The 21,701-nt window shown below is 43.4% G+C and overlaps 1 protein-coding gene across 1 annotated transcript in view; it reads left to right on the top strand.

The window, feature by feature from the left end:
• NMT1 (N-myristoyltransferase 1) overlaps nt 1-21,701 on the top strand; it is a 1,232,576-nt gene that overhangs the window by 1,011,900 nt on the left and 198,975 nt on the right. The window lies entirely within an intron of this gene.

Genomic DNA, 21,701 nt, shown 5'->3' with positions numbered 1-21,701 from the left:
TGTCTTTCAGTTGGAAAAATCTTCATGTGTATGCCTTTCCACCTCTGCCTCTTCTTCCAAAGGTGCTCTTAAAGGTCAGACAAGACAAGCCAAGGATGATTTTAATAGCTCCAGATTGGCCTCGGCAACACTGGTACCCACTACTAAGGAGTCTGGTAAGGAAGCCTCCATGGCCTTTACCTTTGATTCCACATCTGTTATCTCAGAAGGACGGTCATCTGCTCAATGTCAAGCTTCACTCTCTTCATCTAACAGCCTGGCATATTCTGTGTTGAAACACAGCAGGTCTCAACTTCCTCAACAAGTTTTAAATGTGATTATGGAAGCTAGAAGACCTAGTACAAGGAAAGTGTCATGAAAAATGGAAGAGATTTTATTTTGGAGTACAGCAAAGAATTTGGAGATTTCTGAGCCTAATTTGAGTGTGGCTCTTCAATATCTTACTGAGTTATTGGACAAAGGTTTGTCCTTCTCTTCCATTAAGATTCATGCTGCAGCAATTTCAGCTCACTATGATTGTGACCCACCATTGTTTTCGCATCCTTTGTTCAAGCAGTTTCTTAGAGGGGTAAAGAATATAAGACCCCCACGTAGAGCTCCTACTCCTGCTTGGGATCTCAATTTTGTGTTGGAAAAACTTACTCTACAACCTTTTGAGCCTGCGGCTACTGCTGAATTGAAATACTTGTCATGGAAGACTGCTTTTCTGTTGGCTATTACTTCTGCAAGAAGGGTGTCTGAGTTGCAGGCCCTTATGGCAGTAGAGCCCTTTTTGATTTTCCATAAGGATAGGGTATCATTACGTACTAATCCTTCCTTTATGCCTAAGGTGGTTTCTAGTGTGGCTTTAAACCAAACTATTAATTTGCCTACTTTTTATGCAGACCCCCAAAATAAAGGGGAAAAGATTTTGCACACTTTAGATGTACACAGGCAATTGCGTTATTTAAGCAGGACTAAGGATTTTAGGCAGTCTCAGCAGTTGTTTGTTTCTTTTGCTTTGAGTTCGCAGGGCAAGCCTGTGTCAAAACAAACTATTTCTAGGTGGATTGGGTTTTGCATTGCATTTTGTTATTCCCATCATGGCAAGGAGATTCCAGCTGGGATTAGGCCTCATTCCACTAGGGCTACTGCCACTTCAACAGCATTTCTAAAGGGGGTGGCAACTAAGGATATTTTGGAGGCAGCTACTTGGAGTTCAGTGCATACTTTCTCTAAGCATTATCACCTTCCTCTCTACTCTAAGTCTAGGGCTGGTTTTGCCACAGCTATTTTGCAAGGCATGTTGTCAGCTCCTGCTTCTTTATGATTTGCCAGCCTCCCTTACCTCTGCTTTGGGATTCTACCCAATAGTTAGGACTGCAGCAATGTGGAATGAAGAACATAGTACAGTTTTGTACCTACCATAAATGTAGATGTTCGAGGATCCACATTGCTGCAGTCCAATTTACCCTCCTCCTTCCCTCTGTGTTTAGGGGTGGTTGTGTAGGTGAGGTTATATGCTGATAATTTTGTATATATTGTACATATTTTTGGTGCAGGTATATTGGGCCTTGTCTTTTTAGGGTCTTCTGACATCTGGGGCAAGAAAAGACTGAGGATATGACGTCGGTCATGCGCATTAGTACCCTGACGTACTGACGTCAGTCTAATGCGCCCTGACCGACGTCAGCCATATACTTTGGTATTCGGGCCGACTGGACAGCGGACTACCCAATAGTTAGGACTGCAGCAATGTGGATCCTCGAACATCTACATTTATGGTAGGTACAAAACTGTACTTTTCCCTCAGGACCAATCCTTCCTTTATGCCCAAGGTGATGTCTAGTGTGGCCCTTAATCAGTTCATTAATTTGCCTACCTTTTTCCCGAATCCACAAAACAAAGGCGAATGAATACTGCACTCTTTGGATGTGCACAGACAACTTACATTTTATTTGGACAGGACTAAGCCTCTCAGTAAATCTGAACAGCTGCTAGTTGGCTTTTCTGCAAGGGCAGAGGGGAAAGCCATTTCAAAGCAAACCATTTCTAAGTGGATAGCCGATTGCATTCATTTCTGCTATAAGCACCATGGAAAACCTACCCCACATGGGGATAAGATCACATTCCACCAGGGCTGCATCTACCTCTACAGCCTTTCTCAGAGTTGTCCCTACCAGGGACATCCTAGAAGCTGCTACCTGGAGGCTCTGTACATACTTTTCACCAAGCATTACCACATACCTATTTTTTCTAAATCCAGAGCTGGTTTTGCCACTGCAGTCTTGCAGGGCTTAATAGCTGGCCCTAATGCTCTCTAACTTCCTCCTCCCTTCCTTAGCTTTGGGAATCAACCCAAATGTGATGACTGCAACAGTGAAACACGAAGAACATAGTGCAGTTGTGTACACTTGCCATAAATGTAGATGTTCGAGTGTATTCACTGTTGCAGTCCTGATTAGCCTCCCTCCAGACCCCTGACTTCTCTTGGCTCTACCTTTCCTTCTTGTTTGGTGTATTTAAGCTTTCTGGTGTATTTGCTTTTTGTTGGAGGGGTACCATAACATATAATTGCTTCCCATTGTGAGGGCACCTGACATCTGAGGCAAGAAAAACTGATGTAATGGCGTCTGCTGCATGTTTTATACCCCTGACGACCTGACATCATGGAAGAAGAGACAGTATCCTGACGGAAGAAGAGACAGCATCTGACACAGGAATCAAAGACTCTGGTATTCAGGCTGGCTGAGGGCTACCTGCAGGCAGATAACCCAAATGTGATGACTGCACTAGTGAATACCGTGAATGTAGATGTTCTAGTGTAAGTGTACACAACTGTGCTTTCTCTGAACTGATTGATTAGGTCTTGGTCAAAATGCATTTAATCCTCAGTGTTGGAGCAAATCCTGTGTATTGTGATGAATTGCGACTTAGGGATATTAATAGTAACATGTTTAGGATGACAGCTGGAGGCATGTAATAATGTATTTGAATGATGGGGTTTTCTGAATAGTGAACTAGACAAAGTACCATCTGGTTGTCTATGTAAAGTTGCATCCATCAAGTCATAATTCACCATAAATTTTATGCCCCCATTTATTCTCATTCAAATATTGGACAAATTCTCATAAGTATGTTGTGTCCGATTTCCACACCAAGCAGCAGTCATCCAAAAACCGTCACCAAATATCTATTTAATTGAAAAATATGTTGCGACTACTATCATAGATGATAATCTGTTCAAGATAACCCATGAGCAGATCAACATGTATGGGTGCAAAAGATGCACACATAGCTGTACCCTTGAGCTGTAGATAACATTTGTTATTAAAGTAGAATACATTTTTAGTGAGGACGTGCTCTGCCACACACAAAAGGAAAGTATTAAAACTCGGACTGTATAGAGAAATTTGTTCAACCAGCATTCCAAGGAACATAATCCTGCTCAATGTGGAATACTAGTATAAAGAGAAGTGACTTCCAAGGTGCACATCAACCAACCTGGCTCCAATTGGGTATTGGAAACCATGTTTAAAAATTCCATTGTATCCTGTATCCTTGTCCTAACCCGTTGTAAAAGAGGTTTTAAGTACATGGTAAGATGCGCAGATCGAGGTTCAGTAAGGGAACCCTTTCCAGAAACTGTGGGTCGTTTATTAATGTCTTTGTGAATTTTCGGAAGAAAATAAAAATATTGAGATGAGGGATCTTTAACTTTTAAATGAAATGATGCTTATTTGTCTATAATGCCTTCACTGACTGCAGACTCCAAAAATTAATCTATTTCATTTTTAAATCTAGTGGTGGGATCATAGGGCATGCATGTGTAGAATCTAACATCTTGTAACTGTCCATCAGACTCCTCAACATACATGGACCTATCCATTACTACTGTTGCGCATCACCTTTATCTGCTCGGATAATGACAATACTCTTGTTGTTCCTTAGATTCTCTAAGCACCACTTCCATTGATGTCAAATTGGAAGGAGAAATATTTTTGTGATGGTTGAGGCCAAAGTGCAATATTTTCATTATACATTTTTGAAACACCTCCACATTTTTGTTCATAGGTGGAACAGAAGTGGGTTTATGAAACTTAAAACCGCTGTTATCCGTATGCCCATTATCCAGTTTAGTATCCTGAAAATGCAGTTTAAGGTTAAGCAATCTGCAGAAAGCATATAAGTCAAGTATCTTCCGACAAAAAGAACCCAGGAATAAAATTCAAACCTTTGAGTATCACATAATCAGATTCAGACAAAATAGCCAATGAAATGTTGATAACATTGTTTGTTGAAGTTATCTCGGTTTCAGAAAATTCAACATTGCTTCCAGAGAACCAGCTATGCCTGTGTTTAGATTTATGTTTCCTACCCCCTCCTCCTTTTCTTATGGATAAAGGGACTGAATCAATATCCTGTGATAACTTATCCTGTTCAGTAGTAAAAGATTTCTTGTGGGCAGGTGAAGTCTGCTGTCTGTCAATTTCTGTGTTCGTATATGAGGACGAATCCTCACCAGATGCATCACTGACTGTTTTTTTGAAAATTGACTTACTACTTTTCCTCTTTTGGCCCATAGGCAGTAAATCTTTTTGGAGAAACTTACACTTTTAGTACTTTTGACATGTTCAAAGGGCTTCCCCAAATTATAATCCCTTAAATCTCTTTTAAATTTACGAATGTTCCTATCTTTTAATTCTTGCTCATACTGTAGTAAATCCTCACTTAGTTTGTCAAAACATTGTTTATAAATCAATGAACCCTCAAAAGATTTAGCTTTTTCACAAATCTGAGTGACCTCAGATATGTGTATATCTCTTTCTGTGTTCATAGTACTCATGTAAAGTTTTGGCAAACTGTATGGAGGCGTTTTGTTGGATATCAGACCAAGATGTAAGTATGTCATCAGGTTGGCCAACTAAAGGTTTAATTCGAATTCTCAGGCCTCTTGGGGTAATGTCTTTTTCTAAATATGCCTTAAAACCCTCAAATGCCAAACACATGATCTAAGATTTTTCATATGTTTGCTTAACTTGTCAAAAGTAGAAACACATGTATCTAAGGATAGCTCTCCCTGATCAGTGCTATTATTTGTATTCCCAATCCCAAAGACTTGAATGTCTTCTTTATCTGCTGACAAAATCCATGTTAACAAATAAGAAAAAACTATGGGATGATGGTAAATAATTACCAGTATGACCCACAACAAATATAAGGATAATATGACTAATTAATATTGTTTCAGATAAAAAAAAAGGTATAGTCCCAAATAGTCTCCCTATTACCATAAAAACTTGTATTTATTGTGAAAAGCTGTGCTCCAAATGTCCAGTGGGGGCCACAATGTAATAGGTACTGATAAGAAAATATATAAGACTAACAGTATATTTCTCCAAACCACCTGTTCCAAACACACAAATTATTTAAATAAAGAATATGCAATGCATAATGAACTATAATTGCAACCTGTAAGGCATCAAAAACATAAAATATTCATCACTCTATACATGAATTAGTTTCAACCTGTACGACATCAAAAACATGATAGGTTTGCAAACATGAACTAGGTTAGCAAAAGTGAACTCAAAAACCTTTGTGATGGAATGAGAGGGCCATATACAATGACCAGATATTAGTTCACCAAACTCCTAAAACACATAAATAAATTGTCCATATAAAAAAAAGTCCACATTTGTAGTCAAAAACCATATATAAATGTATATATTGCACCAAGGTCACAAAAAGATTAATATTGAACCAAACAGTTTGTTGCAAAAATGAATGCTTCTGTGCCCCTTATCTTGACCACCAAACACCGTTGAATCGGCAAACCATAATCCAGTTAAATCAATAATTTCTAAAAATGTTTTCAAACCTGGAACTCAAAAAAGTATGATGATAGAAAGTGTCTTATCTCTGCCCAAAAGATTATTGCTGCCCATATAGAACGAACCAAATCCACCAAAATAAATGTCACATTGAATGAATATATGTAAATGTAACAGTCAACTTACATAAACAGAAAAGGAAAAAGTGTCTGTCCCAAGGGCTAAACCCGAGTAGTGCGCTGTTGTAATTTTGCTGTAATAAATTCCAGCTGTATATCAGATGGTATTCACCTCCTCCGATAGAGGAAACATTGAGATAATTCCTGATAACTGTTTGCTTTACAAAAGATGAGGCGACATAAAAAAAATAGCCTCCAAAACCAAAGAAATGCATTGTATTCACCTCTTCCGACATTTGTGGCAGTTAAAACATGCCAAAAATAGTCTCCAAATCTAGGAAACGGACAGTATTCACCTCTTCTGACACTCGTGGCAGCTGCAACAAACTAAAAATGAAGTGTCGCCCAAAAAATGGCCTCCAAATCCAAAGAAATGGACGGTATTCACCTCTTAGGTTCATAGGTAGGTACTAGGCTATCTGCCCAAGGGCATTTATAAGCCTAGCCAGTGTGTGTCAGCTTTCGCCACCCCATTGATTAATTAACTGAGCCTCTGTCAAGCAGAGCCAGTGAAGTGATCCCAGGGGTGTATTTTCTGTTACCCATCCACTCGTCAAGGCTTCTTTTGAAGAGTGTTAGTGAGGGGCTCTGCCTAATATAGTTAAGAATTTTGTTCCAAAGCATGGGGAGTCTCTGTGACAGGAATCCATCCCTCCAGCATGTTCTATTTATTGTTGTGGCGAGGTTTAGCTCACTAGAGCGCGTGGCTCGCAGTGACTTTTGATTTCTTTAGGTGGAGCATGTCCATCAAGTCTGAGTTGGACATGGCTTTGCAAGTCAGGCAGAGATCACCTCTGAGTAAGCAATATGACACTGAGTACAGCCGGAGTTTTTTCAGTCGGGCTGCATAGGACATATGTTTGAGGCCAGTAATCCTCTTGGTGAGGTGCTTTTGTGGTCTTTCCAGCTGTTGGAAGTGTCTTGCGAGGTACATCCAAAATGGGGTATTGTACTGTATGATGAGTCTGAGTGACGAGTAGAGGGGCACTATAACCTCTTTATTTCTAGATGCGAACCCCTTAGTAATTAGATGGGCCACATAGTAGGATTTCCTAACTACTTTGGCAATATGATTGTCAAAGGAGAGATTACTATCTACCTGGGTCCCCAGATCTCTTATTACCTCTTCTGTATTAAGGGGGCTACTGCCTGTGTGGTAATTCGTGGGTGTTTTGTTTTTCCCAAACGGGATGACTGTGCATTTTTTGGCATTTAGCTTGAGGCCATGACTTTGACACCAGGTGTCTGTCTCAGTAAGGCCTTTTTGAAGGATGTCCGTGTCAGCCGGACAGTCAATTATGGCTTCCAGTTTGCAGTCATTGGCGAACTTGGGTAGCCGTAGTCCTCCTGTGTTTGCCTGTACTTCTGAGAAATATATGTCGAACAGTAGTAGGAGTCCCAGAACCGAGCCTTGCAGGACACCACTTGTGACTGGTTTAGAGTCGGACCTGGAGCCCGCTATTCTTACCGTGTGAGTTCTGTCTGTAAGCCAGTTGGCAACCCATCTTGTGACGTAGGGGTTTATGTTCAGGCTGGTGAGTTTTTCTACAATACCCGAGTGAGGAATGGTGTTGAACGCCTTGGCGAGATCAAGGTAGGCTGTGTGAACCGCCTTTCCCTCTTCTATGGCCTTGGTGATTGCCTCGAAGAAGTCAACCAGGTTTAGTAGACATGATCTGCCCTTAGCAAAGCCGAACTGGGTCAGATCAAGTGTTTGGAGGTTACCAATGTCTTTGTTAATGACTTCCATGATGATGTGCTCCATAGCCTTGCAGACAAGGCTAGTCAGGCTTATGGGGTGATAGTTACCGGGGTCAGTTGTGGCCCCTCCTTTGTGGAGCGGAATAACTGTTGCTGTGTACCATTCTATGGGCACGTAGCCTGTGGAGAGGCTGAGGTTGAACAGCGTATTTAGGTGGGGGATTAGTTTGTTCTGTAGTTCGTGCAAGACGCAGCCTGAGACACCATCTGGCCCCATTGATGCTGTGTTTTTGGCTTTTGACTTTTGAAAGGGCTGTTTTCACCTGTGCTTCTGTGATTTCCGGGACACTACACTTTTCCGGTATTGTTGTGGGCCCTTTTGAAGGTGAAAGGGAGGTGAAGTTTGCACTGAATCTATCTGCCAGGATGTTGGCAATATCAGTAGGTTCAGTATATTTTGTGCTATTTTGCACTAGCTCAGAGCATATCTGCAAGTTGCCACTTAGATTCATGACATAGCTAAAGAAGGCTTTGTGGTTATCTTTTGAATCCTTCGCTATTTTTCTTTCGAAGTTAGCCTTGGATGATTTTGTGAGGGACCTTAGTTTCTTACTGATACTGATCAGGGATGTCTTTCCTTCTTGAGATTTGCTTTTTTTCTGAACTGGTTTCCTCCTTTTGTTGTATAACCTGATCATGGCAGGGGTCCACCAGACTGATTTCCTTCTCTTAGGGGAGTGAGTCTTGGTTTTGCTAGGGATAGCACAATCCATGCATCCTTGTAGATGCTCATAGAGTGCAATTGTAAAGGATTCTGCATCTTGTAGTGTCCGGAAATCACAGAAGCACAGGTGAAAACAGCCCTTTCAAAAGCCAAAAACACAGCATCAGTGGGGGCAGATGGTGTTATCCTTTAGCGTGGGGGCTGTGAAACTTGCCACCTCTGCCTTAAGTAAGGTGAAATTTGCTTTTGAAAAGTTTTTCACTGTGGTTTCCTTGGTTGGGGGTGGTGGTGAGGTGTGGACATCCAGGGTGATTAGTTTATGGTCTGATCTAACCAGTGACTGGTTGACCTCCGGTACGGAACACCTGTTGCCCATGTTGGTGATGACTAGGTCCAATATGTTGTGGCCTCTGGTAGGGGAGTTTACCAGCTGATCCAGGGCATTTGAGTTGATAAATTCCAGGAAGCGCTGAGCCTGGGAGTTTGTACTCAAGTAGTTTTCCCAGTTAAGGGTAGGGTAATTGAAATTGCCCAATATCAGGGTGTTCAGTAGGACCTTCATGTTTTCCAGTGTCTCCAGAAAGGCGGAGTGGTGGTCCTGGGTCATGGAGGGTGATCTGTAGCAGGCCACAATTTGCATTGCAGATTTGCCCGATGTTAGCTACACATGGATGATCTCAGAGGTATCCTGCTGCGCCTCTAACCTGGAGGTGTGGATATCCTTGACGAATATGGATACACCCCCTCCTTTTGTGTTTCAGTCTGTGTTCTGTGGCCGAAATGTGTGGTGTGAGTTGTAGCCCAGTAGTGCTGAATTGCTCTCTGGAGCCTTGAACCAGGTTTCAGTTACTGCACAGATGTAGACGTTCTCCATACTTAGGAGTGTTTCGAGTGCATGCATTTTGAGATTTAAACTCCTGGCGTTTGGTAGCATAACCCTCATTTTTTTACTTGTGCTGTTTACGGAGGTGGGTTTGAATTTAGAGCCTTGCCTAAAAAAGGCACCATCTTTCTGAAGAGTTATATCGAGCCAACTTACTTTATTAAATTAAATATCTGCTCGTGTTATTATATCCAAAATAATGTAGTGTTCGGGCTTTATTTTCATTTTGTTTCTTTATACATAGTATGTGCTTGGGACATTGTTTGTGAAGCAAACCGTCCTCAGAGCGATTCACATCGAGGATCTGAACAGGGACTCTATAACACTTTCCCTTTTTGGACATAAGCTACAATCTGGGGATTGCTTTTTGGTTTGTAGTAATGCATGGCATGTTGCTTCCAACACTCATAGCAGTTTTGTGACTTTTTGATGGTATTTTGAGCCTTGGCACCTGCCGTCCATGCAGAATTTTCTGTTGCGGTAGTTCACACAGCCTACCTCGATCTGGACAAGGCCTTTGATACCATTTGCACTCAAGAATTATTGATAAACTCACCAAATGAGGCATCAATCCCTATATCACTAGATGGGTTGCACATTGGTTCATAGATAGAACCCACAGTGTGAAAGCACCAGACTCCAAGTCGGACTGCTGACCAGTCACGAGTGGAGTCCCACAGGGATCGGTCCTGGGTCCTCTCCTGTTTGGCATCTACTTCTCAGAAGTCCAGGCCAGCACAGAGGGAGTCTGGCTGACCAAGTTCACAGACGAGTGCAAGCTGGGAGCCATTATTCACTCCTCGACTGATGTAAACATCCTACAGAAAGGCCTCACTGAGACCAATGGCTGGTGTTGAAACCATGGCCTTAAACTTGATGCCAAAAAATGCATTGTCATCCCCTTTGGGAAAAACTCAGATGATGTTCGTGTTTCACTGTTGCAGTCATTACATTTGGGGGTAATCTGCTGGCAGGTTGCCCTCAGTCGGCCTGAATTCCAAAGTCTTGGGTCCTGTGTCGGTTGCTGTCTTCTCTTCCTTGACGTCAGATCGTCAGGGGTATAAAAAATGCAGCCGATGCCATTTTCTCCAGTCTTTCTTGCCATGCGGTGCCTGAAGTAGAAGCATTTGGCAAGTGCCGGTCGGCTGACTACTGAAATATTCAAGTTTGAGTTTCAGAACCGAAGTCTTCACTAAAGTGAAGTACCCCATTGAGGAAACTTTTTTCTTGCTTTTTACCAATGTCAGAAAAAGTTTATAATTGCGTTACTTGTGGGAAGCAAGTACCTCATAAGGACTTCATTTTATACTGCATTCCTTGCCTAGACCCTGATCACAACGTGCCTGGCTGTCGGTTTTGTGCTAGATTTAACCAACACTTTAAGCGTCGGTATTTTTTTGCATCAAAGTATTTTGGAAACTCTTTTAACTACCCAGAAATGTTGTCTGATAGCAGTCCAACTACCAGAGTATATAAAAACGCAAAGAAAGGGACAGAGAAAGGAAGTAGAGATCCAAAACCGACGACAAAGCTTCTCCTAAGCCAGTCACCGCTTCGCCAGTACTCAGTGAGGCATCTTCGTAGCCCCTGATAGCCGCTACCTTCGAGTCGCAGGCCTCTACCAACACCCATGTGGAGTCCGGCATGCCACAAGATACTCAAGGTATTGGACTGACGGATGTATCTCCCTCGGATGGGTCCGGAGCCGCTGAGCAGGCACCGGCTTCAGAGAGTGTATTCAGGCCTCAACATTTGTACATCAAACCTACGACAGCTGCAAAACCGAAGTCAAAAGCACCTTCTAAAACTAAAAAAAGACACATTAGCCACGTGCACAGGCCTCCATGCCTAAAAAACAGATGATCAAAATGGCTGAAAACCTTATTACCTTGATCAGTGGTACCCCCCCCCCCCCCCCCAGATAAGAGGCCTAGGCAAGACAGTGATTATGAATCTTCAGATCTGGTTTCTATTTCTTCTGATCAGAAATTATGTATACCTCCCTATGAGGACTCTAATGCTAAGGAGTTTATTCCATCTGCATCTCCTCCTGAGGATTATTCATTTGGAGAAACCTTGCATACTTTGAGGGAGCATTTTCACTGGGAGAGTCAAGACTTCTCAGAATCAAAAAAGAGGCTAAGGATTTCCTTCTCCCTTAGCACAAGCCTTTAGCCATCCCCCTGTTTTAGACATTGTGGATGATGCATTTTCGGCGTCAAGCTTGACTCCTGACTCCTTACCTCCGGCTCCCATTAAGCCTGACAGATATTACAGGGTCCCTGAATCACATAAATTTTTATTTAGAAACCCTGCTGCTGATCCTGAAACTATTTCACAGGGTCAAAAAGGGAGTTAAGGCCTCAACAGCAAAAAACCCTACCCCCTCTGACAGGGAATCAAGGGCACTGGACAGATGGGGGGAAAAAAGGTTTATACATCTGCAACCTTGGCAATCAGGGCCTTAAACTGTTAATTTCATATGCTTAAGTACCAACAACATGTTATGGGATTGCTGAAACAGAAAATGATGTTGATTTCAGAATGTGCAGAAAATAAAGAATTGCAGGAATTATTGCATGCAGCTGAACAAGTTGGAAAGCATACTTTGCAATGTGGTTTTGATTCTTTAGAGGCCTCCTGCAGGGCCGCAGTTACTGGATGTGTGATTAGGAGGCATGCCTGGTTAAAGGAACAAAATTTGCCTGACCATGTTAAAGCTAAATTGCTAGATGCACCTTTGCAGCATGATTCTCTGTTTGGTATTAAGGCAGAAGAGGTTTTAAAGAAAATGGAAGACAAAGTTAAGTCTATGCACACTGTTAAAGAATTCTTACAAGTGCAACCACCCAGATTCAGTAGACACTGGCCTACAAAAAATTGTTCCTTTCCTGTGTCAGACAGAACTCAAAGGGGCAAATTCAGATGCCCTGATGGTTTCAGGTACCAGGCACAAGAATCATTCAGGTCAAAGCAATGGGGAGCATCCACCTCCAAATCTGGAGGAGATAAAGCGCAAACCTACAGAAAGCAATCCCAATGACTTCCCTCTCCCTACACCAAGCACTTATCTTTTGGCAGCACCCATAGGGGGAAGATTAGCACTTTTGCTCGAAATTGTCAGTTAATAACTCAGGACAAGTGGGTACTAAACATCGTATCACAGGGATACAGATTCCATTTCCGCACTCTTCCAGTGGCAAATGGTTGGCCAGATCTGCCAAAAAATTAATGGGCAGGGGCACAGAAGCAGATTGCGTCCCTCATGGATATGGGGGCCATTCAAACAGTACCAAAACAGGAAAAAGGGAAAGGTTTTTACTCAAGACTGATGTTCATCGTGCATACAGCTGCAGTAATCACAGATGGGTTCTCTGCCGTCAGGCGGGTCCCGGTCGGCCGAATTCCAAAGTCTAGGTCCGGCGTCGGTTGTTGTCGCTTTCTCTCCTGACGTCAGTGAGGCCGGAGTATATAAGACACAGCCGATGCCATGTTCTTCAGTCTTTTTTGCCGCGCGGTGCCAGAAGCAGTTCGCAAGTGCCGGTCAGCCAGCTCCTGAATTACGAAAAATTGGAAACCGAAGTCTTCATTAAAGCTAAGTACCCCGTTGGGGAAACTTTTCTTGCCTCAGACCGATGTCAGAAAAAGTTAATAATTGTATTTCTTGTGGGAAGCAAATACCGCATAAGGATTTCCATTCCCTCTGTATACCTTGTTTAGGCCCAGACCATGACGTCTCGGGCTGTCGCTTTTGCGCTACTTTCAATAAACGAGCTATTAACCGTCGGGCGGAGTTCGCCCAACACTTTTTTGGTAAAGCCTTTGATTATAAAATGTCGTCGGAGACTCCGACTACCGTTTTGTCCAAAAACCGCAAGGACAAGGACCGACACGCGAGGTCCGTGGTCCCCACCAACACCACGCCAAAACTGGCTACACGTGGTCCGTTTCTCAGCGAGACGCCTTTGCATTCCCTGACTACCGACGACACTCCTTTGGCGGTGTCCTCTGTACCCGAGACCGCAGGTACCTCGGCCCTTTCCCTGACTACAACCACCGAAGCCATTACGAGTGTTAAGCCTCCTAATGTGGACAGGTCCACTTCCACCCATGCTGTCTTTAGACCCTCATCTTCCTTTTCTATTAAGGCCTTTACTAAATCCAAATCAGCCAGGCATCCCAAGAGGCCTGTTGCACAGGGCCCTTCTCCAGGCCCCATGCCTAAAAAACAGATGCTTAAAATGGCTGAGGATTTAATTACTCTTATCAGGGGTTCTCAGCCCCCTCCAGACAAGAGACCCAGAGTGGAGGAAGATTCTCCCTCTTCTGATCAGGGCTCCATTTTATAAGAACATTCTGATGTAGAGTAACACTCTTACTCCCCTTTTGAAGATTCGGATGCAGAGCAGTCCATTCCTTCTGTATCTCCTCCTGAGGATTTTTCCTTTGGGGAAACCTTGCACACTGAGGGAACACTTCCATTGGGAAGGCCAAGACTTTTCCGATTTCAAGAAAAGACTTAGGGAATTTCTTTTGTTACCTCAACACAGACCTCTGGCGATACCTCCTGTTTTGGACATACTTGATGATGTTTATTCGGAGGCTTGCCTTAACCCGGATTCCCTGCCTCCTGCACCAGTCAAACCTGATAGGTACTACAGAGTTCCTAACTCTCACCAATTTCTCTACAAAAGCCATAATGCTGACCCTGAAACCATTTCTCAAGGCCCCAAGGGATTGAAGGCCTCTACTGCCAAGAATCCACTTCCTGCCAAAAGAGAGTCAAGATCCTTAGAAAGGTGGGGAAAAAAGGTATATACCTCGGCCACCCTAGCCATGAGGGCCTTAAATTGTCAGTTTCATATGCTTAAATATCAACAGTTCCTGTTATCACAATTAAGGAATAAAATGTCTCAACCTGAACAACCAGATTTGAAGGAGTTGCAGGATATGATGCATAGTGCAGAGCATGTGGGTAAACACACCTTACAATGTGGCTATGATGCCCTAGGGGCCTCAAGTAGAGCTGCTGCTACAGGATCAGTTATTCGTAGACATGCCTGGCTTAGGGAACAAAGCTTGCCTGATCATGTGAAAGCTAAACTTCTAGATGCTCCTTTACAAAAGGATGTACTGTTTGGTACTAATGCTGTGGAGATATTACGGAAAATGGAAGAAAAAGCCAAATCTATGCAAACTGTCGAAGCTTTTCTACAGGTCCAACCACCACGTTTTAGCAGAAATTGGCCCTCAAAAAACTGGTCCTTTCCAGCCACTGACAAGCCCCAAAGAGGTAGATACAGACGCACAAGGGGCAGAGGGCAATCACAAGGATCATATAGAGGCCGACAATGGCAAACTCCAGCACCAAGAGGTGGCGAAGACAGTGCACAACAATACAGGAAACAAACCCAATGACTCCCTCATTTCCATGCCAAGCAAGTCTCAGCTGGCAGCACCTTTGGAGGAAAGCTGGCATTATTTGCAAGAAATTGGCATATTGTCACAACAGACAAATGGATCCTGGACGTTATAAACAGAGGCTACAAATTTCAATTCCACACTCTTCCAAAAATGACAGGCATGCCAAACCTGCCACACAATCAAAGGGCAGAGGCACAACTACAAATTTCAAAGCTCATAGGCATGAGAGCTATTCAAGAGGTACCTACTCACGAACAAGGTCAAGGTTTTTATTCCAGACTTTTTCTGGTACCAAGGAAAGGAACCGACTGGAGACCCATTTTGGACTTATCCATCCTAAGCACATATTTACTCGTACCAAAATTCAAGATGCTCACATTACAGCAGCTTCTTCCCATGCTGGGCAAGGAGTTTTGGCTGGTAACATTGGACCTTAAGGAGGCATACCTGCATGTCCCAATCAGACAAAGCTGCAGAAGATACCTCAGATTTCTTGCAGGTTCAATCCACTATCAATTCTCTGCATTGCCCTTTGGCTTATCTACTGTGCCCAGAGTATTCACAAAATGCCTGGCATCAGTGATTGCCTACTGCAGACTTCAAGGGATACAAATTTACCCTTATTTGGACGACTGCCTGATCCAAGCGGACAGCAAGCACATACCTCTGGAACATCTGGCCTATGTAACACGGTTACTGCATTCTCTGGGATACACAATCAACAAAGAGAAATCCAGGCTAACACCATCTCAGAAAATAACTTTCCTGGGTGCCAACTTGGACACAAACACCCAGATGGCCTATCTTACCAGAAAACAGGGCAACTAACTCAGTACTTCAAAATACTAGCAAAATGTACCAGGCTTACTGCAAGGAAAATCCTGCAGGCTCTGGGCTTCATGGCATCTTGCATTCTTTTAATCCCATGTGCAAAGTTGCATATGAGGAAACTTCAGTGGTACCTAAAAAATCTATGGTCTCAACACAGTCACAGTTTGGAAACAATAATACCAATAATTCCATGTTTGCAAAAGGAATTTCTATGGTGGGCCCAAGCATGTCAAGCAAACACAGGTCTCCCATTCTGCAAGCCTCCAGCAAATCAAGTCATCACAACAGACGCCTCAGATTACGCCTGGGGGGCGCACATGACAGACAGGTGCATTCAGGGCAAATGGTCCCAAAAGGAAAAGCACCTTCACATCCATCAAAAAGAAATGCTAGCAGTAATAAATGCAATTACAGCTTTCAAGGCCCTCCTGCATCCAGGACAATTACTGATAAGAACAGACAACACCACAGTAATGTGGTACATAAACAAGGAGGAACACATTCATACCACTTGTGCAGACTAGCCATGACTCTTTGGAACTTGGCTCTGGAATGGCAAATCGAACTTCAAGCACAGTACTTGCCAGGATTGGAAAACACACTGGCAGACAATCTTAAGCAGAAGTATGACAGATCCACACGAATGGAAGTTGCATCCTCAGGTGTTTACAGAGATAATCCAAGCGTGGGGGAGGCCAGACATAGATCTTTTTGCCTCCCACAGGAATCATCAATTGGAAAAGTTTTGTTCGAGGACCTTTCATCCAAAGGCCTGGAGAGTGGACGCCCTTTCATTCAGTTGGACAGCATGGACAGTTTACGCTTTCCCACCTCTGCCTCTTCTGCCCAAGGTGCTCTTGAAAGCAAGAGCGGACAGACCGAAGATGATACTGATTGCTCTGATTGCTCCAGATTGGCCAAGGCAACACTGGTACCCGCTCCTGAGGAGCCTAACACATACTCCTCCCTGGTCCCTACCTCTAATGCCTCTTCTGCTGACTCAGCACAGCTACAAAACTCTTCACAGTCAGCTGAAAATACTCAATCTCGCTGCATGGAAAATTCCTTAACACCACAACAGACCCTACTCTCCAAGGAGGTGCAGGATGTCATTTTGGAGGCCAGAAGGCCATCTACTAGAAAGGCTTACTCCGCAAAATGGAAACAGTTTTGCTCTTGGAATGAGAAAAAAGGCCAGGACCCTAGAAGACTGAATTTGCCTCAGGTATTACAGTATCTAGCTGAGCTGCTGAACAGTGGACTTTAATTTTCTTCCATAAAAATCCATGCCTCAGCCATTTCTGCAGAATTCAACACGGATCCACCTTTATTTTCTCACCCACTCTTACGACAGTTCCTCAGAGGGGCTAAGAATATAAGACCACCAAGGAAACAACCAATACCAGCCTGGGATCTTAATTACATTCTAGAAAAATTAACATTGCCTCCTTTTGAACCAGCTGCCTCAACAGATTTGCAATATTTGTCCTGGAAAACAGCCTTCCTTCTGGCCATCACTTCAGCTCGTAGGGTTTCGGAACTACAGGCCCTCATGGCGGTGCAGCCCTTCCTCATCTTCCATCAGGACAGGGTTTCCTTCGCACCAACCCGTCATTTATGCCTGAAGTGGTATCCAGGGTAGCTTTAAACCAAGCCATACACTTACCTACCTTTTACCCCAATCCTCAAAACAAAGGGGAAAGGCTGCTACACTCCTTAGACATCCATAGGCAGCTACGTTATTATTTGGACAGAACAAAGTCCTTCAGGAAATCAGAACAACTTTTGTGTCCTATGCTGTAGGGGCCCAAGGAAGCCAGTTACCAAGCAGACAATTTCAAAGTGGATAGGCCACTGCATACGGTTTTGTTATTCATATCATGGGAAATCTGTTCCCACAGGCATCAGATCCCACTCCACCAGGGCCACAGCTACCTCTACAGCCTTCCTCAGAGGAGTTCCTACCAAAGATTTTTTGGAGGCAGCCACTTGGAGTTCTGTACATACCTTCACAAAACACTACCACCTGCCTTTATATTCCAAAACTAGAGCAGGCTTTGCCACTGCTGTGTTGCAGGGCATTCTGGCTCATCCCAGTTCCACCTAGTACCTACCACCCTGTGCGTAGCTTTGGGACTCTACCCATCTGTGATTACTGCAGCTGTATGCACGATGAACATAGTACAGTTTTGTACCTACCATAAATGTAGATGTTCGATGTTCGAGTGCTAATACAGCTGCAGTACAGGTTACCCTCCCTCCTTCCCCACTTGGTAAAGGCATGGGGCCTAACCCCCTCTTCATACAACCTGACTGGGTTATCCTTCTATGGTTTATTTGCTTGCAACTACTGATTTTGGATTATATTGCATTGCATGTGTATGTATATATATATATATATATATATATATATATATATATATATATATATATAATTTATGTATTGCCTTCCTTCTGGGGGCACCTGACATCTGGGGCAAGAAAGACTGAAGAACATGGCGTCGGCTGTGTCTTGTATACTCCGGCCTCACTGACGTCGGGAGAGAAAGCCCCGACGCCGGACCTAGACTTTGGAATTCGGCCGACCGAGGACCCGCCTGACGGCAGAGAACCCATCTGTGATTACTGCAGCTGTATTAGCACTCGAACATCTACATTTATGGTAGGTACAAAATTGTACTTTCTTGGTACCCAGAAAGGACAAGGCCTGGTGGCCAATACTGGATTTATCGATTTTGAACACATACCTAGACATTCCAAAATTCAAAATGCTCACTTTGCAGCAGCTTCTGCCCATGCTGGGCAAGAATGTTTGGCTGGTGACTTTAGACCTAATAAGACAGTCATGCAGAAGATACCTCAGATTCAAGGCTGGCTTAATGCATTACCAATCCTGTGCACTGCCCTTTGGCTTATCTATTACGCCCAGGGTCTTTACAAAGTGCCTGGCACCAGTAATTGCATTTTGCAGACAAAGAAATATCCAAATATATCTTTACTTGGACGACTGTCTCATTCAAGCAGAGAACAAGGACACTGTTCAAGACTGGTACCCTCTCAAAAGATAACATTCCTGGGTGCAAGCTTGAATACAACTGTCCAGATGCCTTACCTCACGCCAGACAAACAAAGGCAACTGACTACTTCAAACTGATGGCAACAAAAACCCAGTATTCTGCAAGACAAATTCTGCAGGCTCTGGGCTTCATGGCATCCTGCATCCTATTAATTCCATATGCAAGACTGCATATGAGGAAACTTCAATGGTACCTGAAAAGCTTATGGAGTCAACATTCACACAGTCTGGAAACAAGGATTCCTCTCATTCCCTGCCTGCAACAGGAGTTTCTATGGTGGGCAAAGTCCTGTCACCAAAACATGGGACGGCCCTTCACTCTACCCCCTGCCAGCCAGACCTTAACAGACGCATCAGATTATGCCTGGTGGGCCCACATGGCAGGAAGATGCATTCAGGGCATATGGACACCAAAACAAATGCATCTACATATCAACCAGAAAGAGATGATAGCTGTTCAAAATGCCCTAACAGCCTTCAAGGGCTTACTTCATCCAGGACAACTACTGATAAAGATGGACAACACCACAGTCATGTGGTATATAAACAAGCAAGGGAGCACACACTCATACACCCTTTGCAGATTAGCCATGGCACTGTGGGACACAGCTTTGACCTACCAAATACATCTTCAAGCTCAGTTCCTGCCAGGAAAACGAAACACTCTGGCAGATGATTTAAGCAGAAACCTTATGGATCCTCATGAGTGGAAACTAAATCCACAAGTCTTCAGCATGATAACAGAGATATGGGGGAGCCCAGACATAAATCTATTTGCCTCTCCTCAAAATTACCAATTGAAAAGATTCTGCACAAGGACTTATCACAGGCAAGCATGGAAAGTGGACGCCCTATCCTTCAGTTTACGCCTTTCCTCCTCTGCCTCTTCTACCCAAGGTCCTCCTAAAAGTCAGACAAGAGACGCCAAAGATGATATTAATTGCCCCGGACTGGCCCCGCCAATACTGGTACCCAATCCTAAGGAACTTGTCTCAATACCCAGTTTGGACCTTGGCTCAAAGACCACAACTACTGTCCAAGCAGAACAATCAGATTCTGCACAATCAACTACAGACCCTGAACCTGGCAGCATGGCTAATCATGTAATCATACAAACGACACCTCTCAGTAAAGCTATGATGGATGTCATTTTGGAAGCCAGAAGGCCTAGTACTAGAAAATCTTATGCTGACAAATGGAAGAGATTATGTGCTTGGAATCAAGCACAAGGAACTGATACAGCAGAACCACATATTCCTCAGATATTACAATATTTAACTGAGATGCTTGACAAAGGCCTAGCTTTCTCATCAATCAAGATCCATGCCTTTGCCATTTCAGCTCATTACAATACAGAGCCACCAATATTTTCTCATCCTTTACTAAAGCAGTATCTTAGAGGAGCCAAAAATTTAAGGCCTCCTAGAAGATCACCATTACCTGCATGGGACGTCAATTATGTGTTGGAAAAGCTCACCCTGCCTCCATTTGAACCAGCTGCTACTGCTGATATAATGTTATCATGGAAGACAGCTCTGCTACTAGCAATTACTTCAGCAAGAATAGTTTCAGAGCTACAGGCCCCCATGGCTGTAGAGCCTTTTATCATATATTACCCAGACAGTGTGTCTCTGAGGACAAATCCTACTTTTATGCCTAAGGTGGTTTCCAGTGTGGCTCTTAACCAAACAATTCATCTGCCAAGTTTTTATCCAAATCCGCAGAACAAAGGGGAGAGACTTCTGCATTCCTTGGACGTACACAGACAGCTAAGACTCTACTTGAGCAGGACTAAAGCCCTAAGAGAAACAGAGCAATTGCTAGTGTCATATGCTGCAGGATCAGAAGGAAAGGCTATTTCAAAGCAGACAATTTCAAAATGGATAAGCCACTGCATCCATTTCTGCTACTTACACCATGGAAAACCCGTGCCCAAGGGCATTAGGTCTCATTTCACCAGAGCTGCAGCTACTTCAGCAGCCTTTCTTTGAGGAGTACAAACCAAAGACATTCTAGAGGCTGCTACCTGGAGTTCTGTTCACACCTTTACAAAGCATTACCATTTGCCTCTCTACTCTAAGTCCAGGGCAGACTTTGTCACTGCAGTGCTGCAGGGCCTTATAGCCACACCTAATGCTATTTAGCTCCAGCCTCCCAACCGTAGCTTTGGGATTCTACCCAAATGTAATGACTGCAACAGTGAAACACAAGAACGTAGTACAGTTGTGTACACTTACCATAAATGTAGATGTTCGAGTGTATTTACTGTTGCAGTCCAGGTTACTCTCCTGTCATTCCCCTGTCATTCTACAGTTTATCTTTCTTTCTCTATCTTCTACAACCTATGTGGTGTATTTGCTTGTAGATGAAGGTAAAGTTTATATTGATGCATGCATATACATACATACGTATATATATATATATATATATATATATATATATATATATATATATATATAATATTGCTAACTTTTTGGGGCACCTGACATTGGGGGCAAGAAAAACTAAAGAAAATGGCGTTGGCTGCATGTTTTATACCTCTGATGACCTGACGTCATGGAAGAGAAGACAGCAACCGATGCAGGACCTAAGACTTTGGAATTCAGGCCGACTGAGGGCAGCCTGCCAGCAGATTACCCCCAAATGTAATGACTGCAACAGTGAATACACTCAAACGTCTACATTCATGGTAAGTGTACACAACTGTACTTTCCCGCTAATTACCACGTCGATGGGAGCCCACTGAACACTGAAGTCATTATAAGAGATCTGGGGGCATAAGTTGACAGCAGCCTCTCCTTTGACCACCACATTGCCACTGTGGTCAGAAAGTCCCTCTATGTGGCACATCTCATTACCAAGGGTTTTGCATCCAGGAAGAAAGAGGTCGTCATCTCTCTCTACTCTTTCCTCATTAGGCCAATCACAGAGTATAATGCCCCATTTGGCATGTACCTCACTAGACACGTGCAACAGCTGGAAATGCTAAAAAGTACCTCACAAAGAGGATTTTAGGCCTTAAACACATGTCCTACACGGACAGACACAAAAAACTGCAGCTATTCTCTGT

Source organism: Protopterus annectens, chromosome 13.part0 (genome assembly GCF_019279795.1).
Source record: "Protopterus annectens isolate FY-2018-M chromosome 13.part0, PAN1.0, whole genome shotgun sequence".
NCBI lineage: Eukaryota > Metazoa > Chordata > Ceratodontiformes > Protopteridae > Protopterus > Protopterus annectens.
This window is presented reverse-complemented; position numbering and strand designations above follow the sequence as displayed.